The sequence below is a fragment of the Polypterus senegalus genome, chromosome 1, assembly GCF_016835505.1.
Source record: "Polypterus senegalus isolate Bchr_013 chromosome 1, ASM1683550v1, whole genome shotgun sequence".
NCBI classification, from domain to species: Eukaryota; Metazoa; Chordata; class Cladistia; order Polypteriformes; family Polypteridae; genus Polypterus; species Polypterus senegalus.
In genome coordinates this window covers 46,459,562-46,480,880 of record NC_053154.1, presented here as the reverse complement: position 1 = coordinate 46,480,880, position 21,319 = coordinate 46,459,562, and the positions used below count along the sequence as shown (strand labels likewise).

At 39.5% G+C, this 21,319-nt stretch overlaps 1 long non-coding RNA gene across 1 annotated transcript in view; it reads left to right on the top strand.

The window, feature by feature from the left end:
- Positions 1 to 702: 702 nt before the first annotated feature.
- LOC120517836 overlaps positions 703 to 21,319 on the top strand; it is a 42,848-nt gene continuing 22,231 nt past the window's right edge. The window contains exon 1 of the long non-coding RNA XR_005631113.1: positions 703 to 767. This is a non-coding gene — a long non-coding RNA (uncharacterized LOC120517836). The remainder of the gene's footprint in view (positions 768 to 21,319) is intronic.

The window sequence follows — 21,319 nt, the reverse complement described above, 5'->3', positions numbered from 1 at the left end:
ACATTGAATGCTGCTGTTTAAGACGAAAATAAGCCATTAAGGGTGGGGAACCACTAAAATGAAGCAGAAAAATGTCACTCGAGCAATAAGTGCTTCGTCAGCAATAATTGACTTCTTATTAAGAAACTGGGTCAGAACAAAAAATCTGCTGCCAGTGAGGCCCTCCAGGAACGACGTTGCCCACCCCTGGTATAAAGCACACACCTTGACTTGCAGGTCTTCCTCCTATCTAAGTAATGAAGGCCACTTTTAAAGGTCAGAATTCCTTATCGCCTTCACTCTCATGCTGAGAATCAGAATTCAGTTTCCGTTTTAATGGCCAAAGATTCATTTAACCCACCTTTATTTTTGTAACTATTGTACTATATTTTAATCATTTTTTAAAATACAGAATAAACAAGATGAGCATACAGAGCAAGTGGCATTTTGGGAGTGTGTTTTGTTTCTTTCTCATAAAATGCTTCGGCCCCAGGTTGTAAATTCTGCAACTTTTTTTAACCATGGTGAAATAATAAGGAAAATATGTGAAGGTTCACTTTTTTAAGTAATTTGCCACTCAATAAGGGACGGGCTTCCTCTTTTTAGGTCAATGTGTTTCCGGAAAGCTTCAGGTTAAATTCATGGGTGTGTCATGATCACTTGGGGAGTTTATTTTGTTTTATGGCTTTCAACGAAAAAATGCTAATTATGGAATAGAAAGAATGTTGTTTTATTTGGCTTTGTACATAAAGGCATCTCATGAGAGGATTGTTTTGCTGATGCATCTGGTAAGATTAAAGTGGATATATTGCCTTATTTATAATACAGTAATAAACAATAGAGGTGAGGTGCAATGTGTCGGACCTTGGCTGTCCTGCTAAAAATATCAATCTGTTTATTTGTTGGATTTCTCGCTTATTTTAGAATCTCAACATGTATGAGATGATCTTGTTTCCAAACTTATCCTGAATATTTGTGTACAATGGGTCAATGTGTAATTCTCCTCCATCTGTGCATATCACATAAAGCTGTGCAGATGCTCTGGAGACTGGCAGAATGCTAAAGGTGCTGTGTTGCCGAAATGGATATACTACACTACAAGGCTTGCTCAAGTGGACATAAAGGAGTCAAAAAGTGTCTTCATGGCTTACTTTACAGCTCCTCACAAATGAACAAATAGATCCCAATCATTTTCACTTGTGTTAAATCCAACTAAAGATCAGGGCAGTGCTGCAAAGCCTCTGTCCGATCTGGTGAAGTCCACCTTTGGGTGACCCATCTACATTATACAAGTCTGTAGTCAGGTCATATATGTGCATATATATATATATATATATATATATATATATATATATATATATATATATATATATATATATATATATATATATATATATATATATATATATGTCTGTCTGTGTGTGTGTATTTGTAGGGCTCTGACAACATACATCTGTGAAGAAATAAAAGGTTAAAGGTTAATTCCCCACTGAAAATATTATATATAAATATATAAATATGCAGTATTTTTATTTTGTCTATCTTGCATTGAGTTTTATTCTTAAATATTGTGTGTTTCTGTGTTGATTATGCTATTACCTAATTTATTTTAAGCATAACAGATTGTAAATGGAAATATGCTGTATAAGAATAAATTTGAGAATATTAGAATGACCTTAGCCAAATCAAGTTGTGCCCTCTAGTGGCTCCTCATGTTCCACACCATTCCCTACATTCTCATTTTTTGACCTGTCAAACGACAATGACTCACCAGTTCTGTGTCTCATCTCTAAATCTGTGTCGTTATGAGTATTCATTATGTATACTAATTATTAATTTGTAAAGGTTGTAATTGCATTTGTCTGTTAACTTGTTACAATGCTCAGGGTCTGAGCTCGATAAAGAGCACAGTTCAAAAATAAACTGAGTTCAAACTGAATTTCTTTTGCATCTCTGGGGCTCTGCACCCCTATTTGGACCATGCCCTAACTTGTAACAGTTGTCTTTGCTGATTAAACCCAATCTGTAGGCAACAGGATAAGAATTTAGAGCTACTCTAAATGAATTAAGTGTAATGTTAATGGTTTCTTTCTGTCTGGCATTTGGTACTACTTAGGTAGACTCCAACTCGCCATAATCCAGTAATAGAGACAGCAGATTCCAAATATGGATTAAAGTATGGATAAGGTTTATAAAGTTATACAGTTTATACAATTGTGGACTGGAAAATGTGTTTGACATGTTGCAATGCCTGATGAAAGGATCTTAGCAAATGTGTCCTTGCCTGTTATAACCAACTGTGAACCCCTGGAGGTTCGTTCTCTTTTATTTTTTTTTTCCTCTCCTTCATTGTTAGCTGTGTCCATCATTATTATTGTTAATAGGAACATACTTTTAAGATTTTGACATACGACTAATGAGGTTGATGTCTGTGTTTCTGTTTATTTGCTGGCAGCCTTGTTAATCTGTCATCCTGCGTTTGAACGCCATGACCATTTCTCGTTTGGGATCTCTGTTAAATAATATAATATGTTATGTCGATCAGTGACTAAACTGGCCCTCGTTCATTGCGTTGGTGTATGGATGAGTGGGCTCTGTGTTAGAGTACTGCTCTGGTCACATTTGCTTCCTGCTTTGCAGCTAGTGATGATGGGTTCCAGCCCCCATGACCCAGAGCTGGGTCATGCAGGTTTAAGAATGTTCAATTATGTGTTTTTACCTTAACATGTGTGTTTGTGTATGTAAATATTGCAAGATTTTGTACTCTACTATTTTTATAATGCTGCAATAAACTGGCATCTCATCCAGATTTGGACTGGGCCCTATGCATAGTTCTTCCAAGATAGGCACTGACTCCTCGCTACCCTGAATTGGATTAATCTGGTAAAGATTGGATGAATGGATGGATGGATGTTACCATATAACAACTGTAAATATGCGAATATATTTTTTAGGAATTTGATTTGGTGAAACTCAAACAAATAAAACACCAATGCACACATAAAGGGCAACAGTAACCAGCACTCCTCAAATGTCTAAAAACAAGTAATTTAAAGAAAGCACACCCTGACATATTCATCAAATCACTGTAGAAGAAATAAATATTTTTAAAACACTGAATCCAGATAGGGAGAGGCCTTAGCATATAAAGTCAAGATAGTCACGTCATGAGGTTTTTGTTGTCATACCATCCACACATGTTATTGTAGTATACATTGGATGTCTTTCATGGAGGGTAGAAAGGTCCCCTCTACTGTGTGGCACTATCCATTGTAGGACCTCACGGTTAGAGACATGGCAAATTCCAATCATGACAGTGATGCAGATGGTCAGAATGCTCTTGATGGTGCCCCAGTAGAAAGTGCTGAGATTGTTGGGGGTTGTTATGCATGCCTTCTTCAGTCGCTGAAGGAAGTGGAGACACCACTGCACCTTCCAGGCTGTGGATGTGGTGTTAATTGTTCAAGTAAGGTCAGCTGCCAGGTGCACGCCTTAGAATGTGCAGTGGTATATGGACAACATGGGCCTTTCTGAAGTCAACAAAAATCTTGTTCATCTTGTCCACATTAAGAGACAGATTGTTGCACATGCATTAACTCACCAATTATAGTATCTCCATTGTGTAAGTTCACCCACCCCATTATAATGTATAATTAATTGATAAATTTAAAATCCATCCTTCTTTTAAAGACTGTCAGAATCATGCAGACCTATAGTCTAGCATAGGGAGCATGTGCTCATACCAGCCTATCACAACTGCTTCCACACTTCCCCAGAATATGAGAATCCTGTGTTTGTGTTTTGATTTCACTCATCTATTTGTGTATTTGATATTATCAGGCTTTCATGTTTGTTCTGTAATGGCACGTACTGTGAATGGTTCTATCTAACATAAGATTGATGATTGATATCAAACCAGTACAGAGCTGCAAATCAAGCTCGAGAGCATTGAGTGGAGTATGCAAGGAAAGTGGACTTTCTGAAGAAAATACACTCACAGATACAAGTGCTGTGAAGCAAGACTTTACCCAATGCCCACATCTGCTATGACATATGAAGTATGATGTTTAAGTATGTACTACTACTAGAAAACTGTTCCATATAATGTGCTGTAGTAGTATCGTCACATACAGAGTACACTGAAATTCTTTTGTGAATGTCACAACAACATGCAACACATTGCCACTCCATGGTAAAAATGAATATATTAAAATACAGAAGAACCTTAACCTGCATTTGCTTCATCCTCGATGTGACGTTAACCTTCATCTAGCCCTGCAAGCAAGTCCTCCTACTTGCAGGGAAAACTTGGGGGTGGGTGGCGTGATTGGCACTTCAGCCAACACATAAAACCTCACACTGTTCCATTGTGGTGTCACTGCTGCATGGCTACACTCAGGTCCCAATCTGGGTGGTTCATCATGTAGTGAGTGTGGCATGACACACTGTGATCAGTGCATGCTCCCAACCTAGTAGTCATTAATACAAGATGTAAACCAGCTCACCTGATGTAGTTTTTACTCTGGTCTCCATGCTCCCCTTACCTGTAGGAAAAAAACTCTAACAAAAAACTTCAATACAGTTAAAGAGAGAGATCAGATATTGATGAAAACAATTTCGAAACCGTGATGAACGTAAGTTTACTTTATTGGATTTTGGGGCTGCTCTGTGTTGCCAGCATGCAGTCAATGACTGCTGTTAAAAAATCTGGGAGAAAAGTTTAGCTATGATTAGATGTCTGCATTTTTCCATGTATGGTATACAATACTTTTATATATACAAAACATAACATTTTCCATGAAAGGAGTATTTTGGTAGAATCCTGGACTCCAGGGTAGTAATTGTTGTCCAGTTGCTGTCTGAAGTTGAATGTTTTGTTCTTGTCTGTTTCAGTTTTCCACCAGATCCTCAGCTGTTCTTCCCACACCCCTAAAAAGTTCCTGTTAGGTTAAATGTCAATGAGCCTCATATGAGTATGAGTGTGCAGATGAGTTGGGCCTGTACAGAGATGGTGACCCCAAATGTATAAATAAATCAAAAATTGAATAGGTGGGTGGGATATTTGGTGACAAATACCTGGTATGTTCCATTGTGTGGTAGTGACCAGAATATACAAAGCTGTTGGTGCATAGATATGTACTCTAGCCAATACTTACAGTGTTACCTAAGTGCTTGTAATATACAATGCATTACTTTGTAACAGACTTTACTCATTTGGGTCAGTTAGTGCTTCATATATTTGAAGAAATAGGTTAATTGGTGACTCTAAACTAGTGTGGGTTCGTACATGATTGGGCCCTGTGATAGATTTGTTAATCCTGCTGGGTTGGTTTTGAAGAAGCATATAATATTAAACATCATGAAATCACATGACTACAAATGCGCTCCTTTTAACGTCAGGACAGGCCCTTTTACCTAAACCAAACCCCACCCCCCCCAGTGCAAAAAGGCAGGCAGCACAGTGGTTTTAGGTTGCACCCACTACCTTCCAGGCTGAGACCACCTAACTGCTCCGCACTTGGGCCTGTTGCTATGTTCAAAGAGAGTTTTTGCTGAGCTGACGAGAGCCGAGGATTAGGTTTACCCTGATAGCCAGTCCCCAGGAGGCATTCAATGGGATGCCTGAAAAATGCAACTTCTTCAAAGGACCTGTCTCCGCATATTGCCTATTGAAGACAGTCAGGGCTTCTATTGCCCAATTACTCTGTAGGTCCCAGGGTCAGAGACCCCAACCAAATGTACACTCAAAATGTAATATGAGATGTCGGCTCATTTTTTTCTTCTTGTTCTTAAAGCGAAAGAGACCTTACTGTTTCAAATCTCCGCAATTGAGAGAAGTGTACATATGTACATGTTCTGCTTTGTTGCGAAATGACTTTGGAACAGCTGGACCTGCATGCCCCCTCCTTTTTTCCCAGACTTTCAGAGTAAAAATAATCTTAATATCTTATTACAATCGCTTTGATTGTGCCATTAATGAAAAACGACGAGATATGCAGGACCCTGAATTTCTGGAAAGCCGCGTTCACCCCATCAACTGCCAAAGTCTAAAATGCATATCTGCCAAAAGATAAAGATCACAACTGCAAGCAATAAGCCAGTGATCTAGTTCCTCTTTTGTGGCCACCTCCACCCACCGAATACCTTTGACATTTTGAGAACAGAATAATATGTCTTACTAGTTTCATTATTGCAACTTACATTCTAACATTCCTTGCCAGAATTCCATTTTCATTTGGTGTAAAATCAGTAGGTAAAGTTTAACACTGAAGCGACTGACACTCTTGATATCCTTCTCCTGTGAAACATTCTAACCCGTCATTGTTTACACATGTCTTAAACAACTATTATCATGCACTGATAATTTTTGTATTATCTACAGTATATCTATTATTTATTATTTATTTATTATATTGCATATTCATTGACTATATTTACGTATCTAGTTTGCAAATACCATAAATTTCATCAATGTTCATATTGCTAACTACACCTCAATATTGCTGCTACTTCTTTGTCTTTTCTTTGCACAATGTCTTGTCTTGTTTGTGTTTTAATTTTAAATTTAAATTTTAATTCTATTATTAATTTATTATTTCCATGTCATGTTGTTACACTGTGGACCCTGAGCTTTGCCATTTCGTCTCTCAATAAAGCTCACTTTGACTTTGACTAAATGATGAGGGTGATATGCAGATTTAAACAATCAGAAAAATTCAAAGATGTTGAAGTATGAACAGTATTCTGGCCATAAGTTTTTGTGAAGATTGACATTAGTGTGATCTGTCCTTACAGGACAAGAAAGGAAACACTGAAAGCAGTTACGTCTATCCCTGAACACTCAATGTGTTTGTCTGCTTCCTGCACAACTGCACAAGCAAGGGCCTCGACCCTCTCTGCGTCGTGCCCTCTAACGGTGAGGCTGACCACAAACAGCACCTTAATTGTTGGAGATGAAGTGAACTCCCCTTGACCAAGTGAGCCACTTGTTGTTCTGTTGTTATGAAACAAACTATATATATATATATATATATATATATATATATATATATATATATATAAACGTCTACACGTGGAAGTGTGTGTGTCTGTCCAGCCCGGAAGTGAGAGGTGGAGTCGGGGTAAGGGCACCACCTCAGAGGAAACAGAAAACTAAATGTCTGCGCATGGAAGTGTGTGTGTCTGTCTGTCCAGCCCGGAAGTGCGAGGCTACTACAGCATGAAGCTCAGAGAGCCGCCAAGACGGCCCCAAGTTAACAAGTTGGAAGAAGAAAGCAACTCTGTTGCCAAAGTAAAACAGCCGAGAAAAGAGAGAAACTCTTACAAGCGAGACAAGCACATCGGCAAAATGGTATCCCTTTTACTTTTCCTCTCGCAGCTAATGCACAAGTGAGGCAAGCACGTCGGCAAAACAAATCCTTCTAGGAGAAAGACGCCCCGAGTAGTTCCTCTCAATTACCTGACATCTCTACATTTCATTTTTTTTTTCTAATGATTTCAATAGTTTCTAGGACCCCAGGCTTTTTAAAGCATGGGCTTACACAGCTAGTCCATTAATAAACAAACGAAAGATGAAATAAAATAATATGAGTGGGCAAAGATCAGAAGTATCAGAAGACAAACTGCTGTTTGAGTAAAGAGAGAAAGGCAATATCAGAAATCAAAATGCCACTTCATGAAAAGAAAAGGACAAACTGGACCAGGGGTCCTCAATCACGATCCTGGAGGGCCGCAGTGGCTACGGGTTTTCATTCCAGCCAGTGTCCTAATTAGAACTCAGTCCTTGCTGATAATGATAGTTGGTGTTTAACTCTATGCCTTGTTAGTGCTTCCATTCATCAAATACAAATTTTAGTTACTTTATAGATCAGAGGTCCTCAACTCCAATCCTGGAGGTCTGCTATGGCTGCAGGTTTTCACTTTAACCAATTTCTTAATTAAAACCCTTTTATTTACTACTAAAGCAATGGGCTTAATTTTTGTTTTCTTGCCTGTTACCATTCAGACCCCTTAATTGCCTATTTTAGATTTTAGCAGCTGCATTTAAGTTTTAATTGTTGCCTGTTTTCTTAATAACACATTAGCTAACAATGAGATGCAGATAACCAATAAACCAGCAGCTCTCCAGCTAACGTGCTTACCATGAAGTATCTGTGATAACAAATGTTTAGAAATGAATGAGAGGGGAATTGGAAGGACCATTAAGTTTAAATCTATTCTGGTCCACAAAGCACTTGGATAATATTCTCACAGAAGGAAACTCTACAGTGCAATTAAAATTGCTCTTGGATGAATGTAAGCATTAACAAGCTAAACAGGTCAATACCAAGTTTTATTATCAGCATGGACTGCTTTCTAATTAGGAAACTAGTTGGAATAAAAACCTGCAGCCACTGCGGCCCTCCAGTACCATGACTGAGGACCCCTGAACTAAACCTTAGGGTGACTGAACATCTCCTAGTCAAAACAGAAATGTCTGGCTTTCCTTTTAAACAGAACTGAGATCAACACTTGAGGTTACGTAAGACAACCACTATAATATTATTCACCAATTCAGTACCAACAACAGAACATCTTCAGGATCTTCACATCAATGGCAACTCATTGCATAATGTATAGCCATGTGAAAGAAAAATATCACACAGCTGCAAAATGTAAATGGAAGTTGAAATAGACAGTCAGGAATGATTTGATCCTGACTGTAGGGAGCATACAGACATACATGTTATTTATAAAAGTTTAAGTTTGTAATGTGGGTTATCAACACAGGCACTAGTAAATGTAAAAATATATCATAATGTCAAAAAGAGTGATCGTTCCCTTTAAATCAGCCATAATCATAGGGTTCTGTGAGATATTAATGTGACATAAAAATCACACTTATTGTTCAACTGTTAAAACAAAGTCACACTTTGAAACTCTGGATCAGCCAACACCTTAGCACCTCATTTTCATCTTGAGACATCCTCCATTACCTAAGATGGTCTTATTAGAATAGTATTAGATTTTGAAATTGGGAGCCACCTTATGCAACGGACAAAACAAATTAACAGAAGGAGAGGAAGGAGAAAGCAGACCAATGGAAACTCCTGCCCATCCCAACGTCCTTCCCTAACTGCTTCAAGTCAGTGACTCAAGATCTGGACTCCACAACCCCTTTAATGGACATCACTTTCATTTCAACCGACCACCAGCTTTATTACAATTTAGTCATTCTTTTTTTTTTCTTTACTCAAGGCACAATACTTATCCACCATTACATCATTACATTAAGCCTATGGTTGATTTTAAGCTGATATTTGCACTTGAATGTAACCTCCTTTTTCTTTGAAGGCTGGAGAAATGTCCAGTGTGCTCCATATCCAGGTGATCATCATCTCCTGAGGTAGAAAGTTTAAGAGCATATTTCACAGGCAGAGGGTATTGAATCATTTAAGTTGTAATGTAAATGTAGCAAAGCATACAATGAACTGAATGCTGGTGGCTTGTAAATTTGTGCTTCAATAAAAATGTTTCAAGGCTATTGACTTTATACCTTGTATTATCATTTGGGTGCTCCTGCCATAAATTCTCCAAATATAGTTCACTTTAACACATTGTGAAATTAACTGATAGATAGATAGATAGATAGATAGATAGATAGATAGATAGATAGATAGATAGATAGATAGATAGATAGATAGATAGATATTGTCACACATGTGCACATAGGAGGCAACATCAGGGCTCATTCAAAGGTAATTCCACCCCAAATTAAGGGTCACTGCTGTCCTTTAGGTCAGGACAGGTCCGAAGACTGACAGCTCAAAGATCTCAGATTTCTCAGATCTCAAATCTGGTTTCCAGTCATCTGGGCCCATCTCTTTCTGCTTGATAAAGACCACCACCGCCATCTTGAGTCAGTCTAGAAATAGACTCGTCTGGAAAGACATTACTCTGACGAATGTTAATTCGCTTTTATTATTTTTCCGCCAATAGTTATACGGGGATTACTGCTGGCACCCGAAACCCTTTATGATTTCTCTTTGTCTTTTGTTACAATAGATAGATTTTACAGAAGTCAACACAAAAGACTATGTGGTATGAGCTCACCTACACAGTGTGGCAATATGGTGCAAGTTGACAGGACAGAGTTTCATTGTACTCTGTATGCATGTCAGTGCTGCTACTACTACTACTGATGCTGATATTATTACATTAAGATAATGTGTAAAATACTTTAATACATTGTATGCTGTATGTAAGCTTAAACCACACATACCGCAGCGAAAAAAATAGCGTCATCTATCATAGCATTGCAAATGGTTTTTACTTCTGGGCTATCAGGCAGTAAACTTCCATTCTGCCATTTGCTTGACAATCTGTGATTAAAGCTCCACCACAGAAGGCATGTACAACCTCTTATTTTATTTTATAGTGTTCTTCATTGACTTTAGGTGAAGAGCACTGAGAACAAGTTCAATTCAATACAAGTATAGATTATACTAATTACTAAATACAGCACTGGTGCACATACAATTTCAAATTTGTTAAGCACACAAAGGAAAAGGCAGAAACTGATTAAACGAAAATTGAAAACAACAATATCTGCCCATTACTTAAATGATGAACTATGGCCATTTGATAACAGTAGAGATTAAAATCATAAAAGAAAGATTCAAAAACAAAGTCATGGCCCTGGGACCTCAGCCAGCTGGCTGCCTACCCACTCCTTAGTTTTTTACAGTGGAGTCTGTGCAGGCCATGCCATCTGACTAGAACATCTTCAGATCCAGAGATTCCAACGCACCTTTTTCTGAGATTGCTTTTCCATTTGCTGGGGAGCACCCTGGCAGCAAAGCAGTGGCACTAAGAAGAGAAACAGAATAGAGGAGGATGAGTAACAGTTTAAAAAAATTGTAATACTTGTACAGATGACTAAATGCAACTCAATACTGTAATGCCCCTACTGGTCAGGTGTCTCCACATCCAGGAGATTTGCCGCTAATACATTTCACAATACCATTAAGCACTGCTTCTCAAACTCAGTCCAGGGGCCCCGTGTGGCTGCAAGTTTTTATTCCAATTAGTTTCAAAATCAGGAAGTCATTTTAGTTTTAGTTTTCTCTTGTCATATTCTGCATTCGGAAAAGCACAGCTGTGTGATTTTTACATTTATAAGATGTTTAGCAATATTTGCATCTTTCCTACAGCTTTAAATACTCAACTCTATTTTGTTGTTTCCTTATTAATTCACCTTTTTCTGTGTTGTTTGCTTGCTAATAATGGCAGTTACGAACAAGCCAATCAGACACCACAGCAAAAAACACTTAACACTGGGAGGCTGCAATTACTTCAGAGTCAGACCTAATAATGAGCTCATTAATAAATAATGAATTAAATAAGTAGTACACCAGGAGATCAAAATGAAAGTCATGATCCATCCTACCATCCATTTCCCAAATTCTTCATGTCTTTTGAATGTGGGAGGAAACTGCCATGGACACAGGAGGAACATGCAAACTTCACGCAGGGAGTATCCGGGTTGTAAACCTCAGTCTCTTTGTTGTGAGGCAGCAGCTCCATCATGCTACCCAAAGATCTTAAAATCCAAGTTAAAAAACAAGAAATGTATCCCAAAGTAACATCTCTATATATACAGTATAAAATCCAAATCTGTCTGTCTGTCTGCTTTTCACAAGAGAACTACTTAACGGATTTAGGTTTAATATAATATAATATAATATAATATAATATAATATAATATAATATAATATAATATAATATAATATAATGCGGTGTGCTGGCGCCCTGCCCAGGGTTTGCTTCGTGCCTTCTGCCCTGTGTTGGCTGAGATTGGCTCCAGCAGACCCCCATGACCTTGCAGTTAGGATATAGCGGGTTTTATAATTGATGGATAATATAATATAATATAATATCAAGCGTCTGTCTGTATATCTGTCTGTTTTTCACAAGGGAACTAATTAACAGATTTAGATTTAATATATTATAATTTAATATGTATAAAATCCAACATCTGTATATATATCTCTCCACTTTTCACAGGAGAACTACTTCACGGATTTTTTTTCTATAATTTGCTTCAACATTCCAATTGATTTTGCGACATCTCTCATTGCTCTATGTATCATAGTTCACTTGTGATACCGATTTATTTGCGCGAATCCGAGAGACATGCAGTGGGCCAAGAGGAAGGGAGCGGGGCCATCCTCACTCACGTGCCAGTCTTGGGGAGTAACTTACCTCCACTTAGCTAGCAAACGAGAGAACTGCTTCACAGATTTAGATTGTTTTTTATCTATAATTTTCTTGAACATTTTGGTTGATTTTGCGACTTTTCTCATCGTGGTAAAAATCACAGACAGAAGCTGCAGGTCAAGGGGAGTGGGAAGCGTGACGTCAGGAGTGGGGAGCCGGGCAGGGCCCTCCTCACTGTCCTGTTTCACTAGTACATGGGCAGAGCCGTGGGGGATGGCTAGTACTTTATATAAATGCTTATTATATTTTAATAAAAAATTACCACATTTAGTTTTATGACGGCGGTACAGTGGTGCAGTGGGTAGTGCTGCTGCCTCGCAATAAGGAAACCCGGGTTTGCTTCCCGGGTCCTCCCTGCGTGGGTTCCCACTGGGTGTTCCGGTTTCCTCCCACAGTCCAAAGACATGCTGGTTAGTTGAATTGGCAATCCTAAATTGTCCCTAGTGTGTGCTTGGTGTGTGTGTGTGCGTGCCCTGCCTGGGGTTTATTTCCTGCCTTGCGCCCTGTGTTAGTTGAGATTGGCTCCAGCAGACCCCCGTGACCCTGTAGTTAGGATATAGTGGGTTGGATAATGGATGGATAGTTTTATGACTGTTATGTTGATCCAAACACATAAAAACAGGGAAATAACAGCTTGCTTTTTTAGGCTAGACATCCATTTAAAAAACAGAACTTGGCTGGAACAAACTCCTGCTGCCACATGAGACTGTGATTGAGAATTGGTGCTTAAATTAACTAAATGGGATAAAAATGTCAGATAACAGTACCATATACAGGAAAGTACTGCTTATGTATATACATTTCTGTTTGAGTGCAACAAGCTTCTCTTAAATTTGAACCTTAACATTTATTTGGCCATGCTTGTCTCTCTTATCACAGCTCTACAAAGCTGGCTCATGGAAGCAGATTCATTCACCTTCTCGCACGTCACGTCATCAGCCCCACAAAACAAAATGGGATAGTTATACCAAAGTCTAAACCTAAAAAAAGTTCAAAACCATCAGACGCATTCATTAATTCCATACAGATAATGGTGGCTCTTTTATTTGCCACTTATCCAATCTAGCTGAGATATTAAGGATAAGCAGCACAGGAACAGAGCAGCCTGGGTAAGACACACACATATACCCGACAATATCATTCTTGAGTGTTTTACAACTTCAGAAACATTGTACAAGTTTACAACTGACGCCTAGAATAAGAAACTCCTTTAGAGTCACATGCTGAAGGGGGTTAAATCAGTAACTTGCTGTTTAATGTCCAATGACTTAACTGCAATGACCACAACAGGTACAGTAAGTATAAATGAAGCATAAAATAATAGGCAAAGTGAGTCAGAAATACGCAGAGTGCTGAGCATGCCTGGCCAGTGTTAATTAACAGATGTATTGACATGGAAGATGAAATTCTAAATTCTTCTTTTGTATTGTGTTTAAAGCTCCCCTTCAGAGTTCTGAATCATTTTATAAAATAAGAGAAGAAATGCTTTTGTGCTCTTCTACAGTTTTTATTTTAGGAATTTGCATCTATCCTATGAGCTAGTGTCACATTAACTCATTTTTTAGTTGTTCTACAGATCAGGTGTTATTAAACTTTTTAATCTGAGAACCAAAATATGAACATTGGTACCATACTGAGACCCAAAAAAGAGGATTATTGACTTTATGACAGCAGAGCCAGGCAAATAACAGTGACTATTGTGGCAAGTGGCTGGGGTGGCACCCAGCCGGGATGCCCAGAAGGTACTGGAGAAGGGATTACGCCTCCTCCTGACCATGTTGGGGCAACCGCCCTGGTGGCTTTGGGGACCCTATAGCTCAACCCTATAGGGGCCCGTGGTCACTGCCAGTGGGCGCCCAGATGCCTGAAGAGCCCTGGCCCTCACCACTTGCACCACACCCGGAGGTGCTGGGGGGAAAAAGACCAGGGACACCTGGAGTGCTTCCTGGGTGCACAGCCAGCACTTCCGCCACACCTAGGAGGGCCGGCGGAGGGTTATTGGGAGGCTCCTGATGCTCGTCCGGATGAACATAAAAGGGGCCGCCTCCCTCCATTCGATGGCTGGAGTCGGGAGAAAAAGCAAGACGGAGTTCGGGAGGAGAGTATTGGAGGAGTAGTCAGGAGAAGAGAAAGGCATTGTGAGTCCTGGACTTTGGGGGAGTTTTCTGAGTTGTGTGCCTCACCTTGTAAATATTAGTGTTGTAAATAAACGTGTTGTGGTGCTTAAAAGATGTCTGCCTGTCTGTGTCCAGGCTGTGTTCCACACTATATAATAAAAAACAGTAAAGGTTTATGTTTCCATTCAAACATATTTTTCACATGAATTTTACTGTGAGATAAAAAGTGTAAATCAAACATATTGTTAATAAAACATAGTTATTATATTATATATTATAATTTAAAATAACAAAATATAATTATCTTTCAAAGTACTGTATATCACTGCCAGTGTAAATACTTAATGTAATCTTTAGTAAAGCTTAGAGAAATAAACACTTCATAATGGGCGTGGTGCAAGACTATGATGATTTTTAAATGAAAAGTATAAATGATCACTTAGCATAATCAGTTGACTCTAACGACACCAGATAATGAATAAACTGAACTGCAAAACTGGCTCAGAAACAGGAAGCAGAGGGTGATGGTGCATGGAACCTTATCAGAACTGGCTGATGTTAAGAGTGGTCCACCACAGGGGTAAATGTTAGGACCGCTGCTACTTTTAAAATACATAAATGATTTGGATAAGGATAGAAATAAGAAGCTGGTTAAGTTTGCAGATGATTCCGTTGAATGCTTACAGAGAAGCTTGGACTGCATATAGGCTTGGGTCAGATTTGTGGCAGATGGAATTTAAGGCAAGTAAATGTAAAGTATTACATGTATTAAGTAAACATATCAGGTTTGATTACACAATGGGTGGAAAATTGAAATAAGAATGATTTAGGGGTCTTAGTGGACTTGACTCTATCATCTGCCAGACAGCATTCAGAAGCCATTAAGAAGGCTAACAAAATGTTAGGTTATATAGTGCCCTGATGTGAAGAGTACAAGTCAGATGAGGTTATGCTGAACCTTTATAACACACTGGTGAAGCCTCATCTGGAGTACTGTGTGCAGTTTTGGTCTTCAGGCTACAAAAGTGACATAGCAGCACTAGAAAAGGTCCAGAGAAGAGCGACTAGGCTGATTCCAGGGCTATAGGAGATGAATTATGAGCAAAATGACATGATTTGAGTTTGACTGTTTGAAATGTGTTCATCAAGAACACAGGGATATAGTTAAAAACTTATTAAGGGTAAATTTCGCAAAAACATTAGAAAGTTTTAATTTACACAGAGAACCACAGACACTTGGAATAATCTACCAAGTATTGTGCTAGACAGTTGGACTTTAGGGATTTTCAAAAACTGACTTGATGTTATTCTGGAAGAATTAAGTAGAAAGGACTGGTGGGCTTTGATAGGATGAATGGCCTGATCTTGTCTAAATTGTTCTAATATTGTAATTTTCTTACAGTTTTAAAATTGAAGTTTTCAAGTGGGCTCCACCATGTACAATGCATTCTTCTACACAAGTTCTCAAATTGTTCAGCAATATGTCTCTTCCTTCTGGGCGCTGGTGCAAGAAGCAGCCTTTTATAGAAGCTCCATATTTCTCACTGTTTTTGTTTCTGAACTCATTTACTAGTTACCAGTCTCTAAGTTTAGAATTGATCTGGCTTTCTTATGAACAATACTGCAAATCCCCTCTCTGAAACACTAGCACTGAAGATTTTCAGCCAACAAATTATTCAGCAAAAGTGTGTCAAGAAAGGTTATAACAACAGCAATACGTCTGCATAATTCCTCACTGTGACTGAGACAGCCAAGTCAAAGTTTTCTTTCTTTTTTAATTTCTTGCTTTTTAGTCATATTTTTTATTTTTCTATTTATGTATTTATTTATTAAAATAGCTTTTGAAAAAAGGCAAATTTCCCCATAGGGATAAGTAAAGTTCTATCTAAAGTTGTATCTCTATCCCGGTTTTCATTTAATAATTCAGTGAACTGAGAACAAAAGTTGAGTTGCAGAGGTAAATTATGCCTAAAATTTGTGCACAATTTGAATTTTATAAAGGTTATAGGTTAAATCTTGATTAAGAACTCAATGAATAGTCCAGTTTAGGACATTTAATGCTACTGGCCATGTGCTAATCTTGGAGGGCTCTGCTCTACTGCGGGTCGCACCCTCTTCACTGTCCAACACATTAGCAGTAGAATCAAATTAACGAGGCTGTACGAGAGGAAATTCTTGCCGTGTTAAACTTAATTCAAAATTTTCTTTGCAACTCTTTGGTGGCTCTGTGGCTAAAGGTTCTGGGCTGGTGACTTGAAGGTTGTGGGTTTGAATCCTGGCAGTGACAGAAGGAATTCTACTCTGTTGGGACCTTAAAGAAGACGATTAACCTGAAATTGCTCCAGGGGTGCTGCACAAATAGCTGACCCTGCACTCTGACCCCAAAAAGCTCCCTGGAGAGTAATTTGGGGTATGAATAAACTGACAAATTCCTACTACAAGAATTAAAAATGACTTTTTTTTTGCCTTGAGTTACGAGCCAAAATTCGAAATACGAGCCATCAAAGAGCTTTCCGAGGAACTGACGACGGAGGAGTTGACGGAACTACAGATGAAGCAACATACAGAGTTTCTGCAGGAGATCGGTATCACAGAAGTCAGAGGCGGAGGAGGTTATCTCTTCAAGTGAGATAAAGCAAGTGCTGGAAATGTGGGAAAAAGTTTTGGACTTTATTGAAAAGAAACATCCTGAAAAAGTTGCAACTGATCGTGCAGCGGCGCTATTTAATGACACTTGCCTAACTCATTTCAGAAACATTCTAAAGGGGAGGACTAAACAAAGCTCCTTGGATAGGTTTCTATTGAAACGCTCGTTGAATTAATGTGACGAAAGTGTGGCAAAAAAAGAAAAAAACTAGTGAAGAAGAAAATTAAGTTAAGCAAAAGTGAAGTGAAAGAAAAAATTAATACAATCCGCTAATCGGCTCTGCAAACATCTGTTTATTTCTTTAGATTCTCTTGTATGTATTAGGTTTTATTTTGTTTGTATACAATATTTGTTCATTATAAATACATTTTTCTTATGTTGAAAACATTTAACAAAACATTAGGGTGGTTTATTGGGGGCTGGCACAAATTTATCTCATTTCAATTAATTTCAATGGGTAAAATTGATTTGAGATATGTGCATTGTGACTTACGAGCTCGGTCACGGAACAAATTAAACTCGTATCTCAAGGTATCACTGTACTGCACCAGTTATTTTCATTTCATCCTTTCAATGCAGTGCCATGGTGACTCCATTTTATAAGGTTGTCTGTGTTCTTCCCTGCTCTCCCTCTTTCTTATATGTGTCTTTGCTGTCAGTCATCTCAGTTTGATTGTTTGGTGGTTAGAGGGGTGCTGGTGTCATGGGGAATATTTATTATGTTTTCGTACCATGGAAATGAAAGTTCTCTATGATGTGTCACCAGTGTTTACAGACTTTGTCTCTAATCATATACTATAGCAATAAACCATATGCAGAATAGAAGGTGGTATATTACTTACCACAGAATTTGTGCTTATATGAACTATTTTAATTTTAGTGCACAATCATGTGGCAACACATCACAAACATGCCTTGGCCCACAGTTTAAGAAATACTGTTTTAGTGGGTAGCAGGTGGCCGGCTTGGGGTTAACTGCATGTTGATGGATGTATGTTGATGAAGAAGGCACCACTGGTCCATGGCCTACAATGCAAAAAATCATTGTCATCTAAAAGTTCACTTGCATAGAGGTGTACAATTTTTAAATGTATAGCCACCTGTCTACAAGTTGTCCCGCCGGAGGGACGCAGACATATTTAAAAGTTGCTTGTGCACATTGCAGTAAATGCACAAGTCAGTCAAAACCAATAATGGTATCTTTATATACTCAAGGGTGTCTTATTTCTAATACATCGTAAGTTTCCATATTGTCTGTCCTGTTTCATTATTAAAATATGCCATTTGCACACGTATACCCTGAGGCAGGTAATGTGTCACAACTGAGTAAATCTGCTTATTCAAAGTTCTCACCTACTTCAAGCCACATTCACTGGATGTGGATAATCACTCCTGCCTCCAAGCACAGATAGTAATCAGAAAAGAGTATGATTAAAAGTGAGAAATTAAATTGAGGTGGTACGGTGGTGCAGTGGGTAACTCTGCTGCCTCGCAGTTAGGAGACCCAGGTTTGCTTCCCGGGTCCTTAGTGCGTGTAGTTTGCATTTTCTCCCTGTGTCTGCGTGGGTTTCCTCTGGGTGCTCCAGTTTCCTCCCACAGTCCAAAGACATGAAGGTTAGGTGCATTGGCGATTCTAAATTGTCCCGTGTGTGGGTATAGAAGTATAGAGAAGGCCAGAAGAATTTGCATTGTGTATTTGTGGACCTGGAGAAAGCATATGACAGGGTGCCTCAAGAGGAGTTGTGGTATTTTATGAGGAAGTTGGGAGTGGCAGAGAAGTACGTAAGAGTTGTACAGGATATGTACGAGGGAAGTGTGACAGTAGTGAGGTCTGCAGTAGAAATGATGGGTGCATTCAAGGTAGAGGTGGGATTATATCAGGGATCGGCTCTGAGCCATTTCTTATTTGCATTGGTGGTGGACAGGTTGAGATTAGACACGAGTCCCCGTGGACTATGATGTTTGCTGATGACATTGTGATCTTTAGCGATAGTAGTGAGCAGATTGAAGAGACCCTGGAGAGGTGGAGAGATGCTCTAGAGAGGAATGGATGTCGGTAGAAACAGGACAGAATACATGTGCGTAAATGACAAGAAGGGCAGTGGAATGGTGAGGATGCAGGGAGCAGAGGTGGCAAAGGTGGATGAGTTTAAATACATGGGATCAACAGTACAGAGTAACAGGGATTGTGGAAGAGAAGTGAAAAACAGAGTACGGGCAAGGTGGAATGGGTGGAGAAAAAGTGTCAGTAGTAATTTGTGACAGACAGTTATCAGCAAGAGTGAAAGGGAAGATCTACAGGACGGTGGTGAGACCAGCTATGTTATATGGGTTGGAGACAGTGGCACTGACCAGAAAGCAGGAGACAGAGCTGGAGGTGGCAGAGTTAAAGATGCTAAGATTTGCATCGGGTGTCTGACGAGGATGGACAGGATTAGAAATGAGTACATCAGAGGGTCAGCTCAAGTTGGACGGTTGGGAGACAAAGTCAGAGAAGTGAGATTGCATTGGTTTGGACATGTGCAGAGGAGAGATGGATAGTATATTGGGAAATGGAAATGGAAAGACAGAGCTGCCAGGCAAAAGGAAAAAAGGAAGGCCTAAGAGAAGGTTTATGGATGTGGTGAGAGAGGACATGCAGGTGGTGGGTGTAACAGAACAAGATGCAGAGGACAGAAAGATATGGAAGAAGATGATCCGCTGTGGCAACCCTTAATGGAAGCAGCCGAAAGAAGAAAAATTATTTATTGATATATATGTGTGTGGCAGAAGGGCCGGGAGAGGGTCTATACCTCCCTCGACCATGAGAGGGCAGCCACCCTGGTTGGTATGGGGGCCGCGGGAATGGAGCATGGAAGTCATCAGAAGGTACCTGGAGCACATCCGAGTGGACATAAGAGTCTCCCTCCAGTCTGGCCACATTAGGCTGGACATTGTCCTGCACCAGGAGGAGCCCAGGGCCCACTGCATGAAGGTATGGTCTAACAATGGCTGTGAGGATTACATCCTGTTATCTAACAGCAGTCGGGGTACTGGTGCCCAGCTTGTGGACTTGCCTCCCCAGAACATCACTGAGCCTCTGCCAAACCGGTCATGTTGGATGATGTTGCAGGCTGCATAATGTTCACCATGTCGTCTCCAGACTTTATCACATTTGTCACATGTACTCAGTGTGAACCTACCTTCATCTGTGAAGAGAACGGTGAGCCAATGGAAAAGTTGTTGATTGTAGTATTCTCTGGTGAATGCCAATTGAGTTGCACGGTGATGGACCATGAGCACAGGTCCCACTAGAAGACATAGAGCCTTCTATCAGTTTGGCCAGAAACGCACACCAGCTGGAGGTCATTTTCTTGGGCTCTGGTTGTGCTTTTCCTGATCCTCCTTGGACAAATGAGCAGATACCAGTCCTGCTGCTGGGTTGATGCCCTTCTATGATCCTGTCCTGCTCTCCTCTTGTACCAGCCTGTCTCGTGGTATCTCCTCCATGCTTTTGAGACTGTGCTGGGAGATACAGCAAATTGTCTTGCGAAGGCACATATTGATGTGCCATCCTGGAGGAGCTGGACCATCTGAGCAACCAGAATTGGCTACAGGTGCCTCCTCATACTACCAGTAGTGACAAGAATACTAGCCAAACTCAAAATTAGAGAAGAATCAGTCAGGAAGGATAAGGAGAGAGCAATTGCGCAGGGCCACCACCTGCGAAACCATCTCCTTTTTGGGGTTTGTCTTGCTGTTACCTCACCAGTGGACCTGTTGTCACTTTCATTTGCACCAAAGCAGATGAAATTGATTCACAATTGCTTTTGCTTCCTACCTGGGCAGACTGAAATCCCTGAAACTTAACTAACTTATTGTTAGACAGTGATGATTAAGTGTTCCCTTAATTTTTTGAGGTATTATATATAAAAATAATATATATGTACTTGTTTTGAGAGATTATTTAGGTGAAACAGACTAAATGTTTGCAAAAAGAGGCACAATGTTTCCAAACGAGAGACAACTTAACATTACTTATTGTACCTAGTGGTTACCCTAATAGAGAAAATGATTAACACGGGATAGCACAGGAATGTAGTGGAGGACACTACTGCCACACAGCTCCAGGGGACTGACCTTGATTTCCTGACTGTTTGGAGTTTACTCATTCACTCCATGCCCACATGCATCATCTCAGCATTCTCTTCTTCTCCTTCCACTTCTCAAAGAGATGCAGCTTTAGGTTGATTGGAGGTTCCAATTTCCAATTTATGAGTGACTGTAGGTGGGCTTTGTTATGAACTGGCGAAATGCCTAGGGTAGCTTTAGGCCTTAC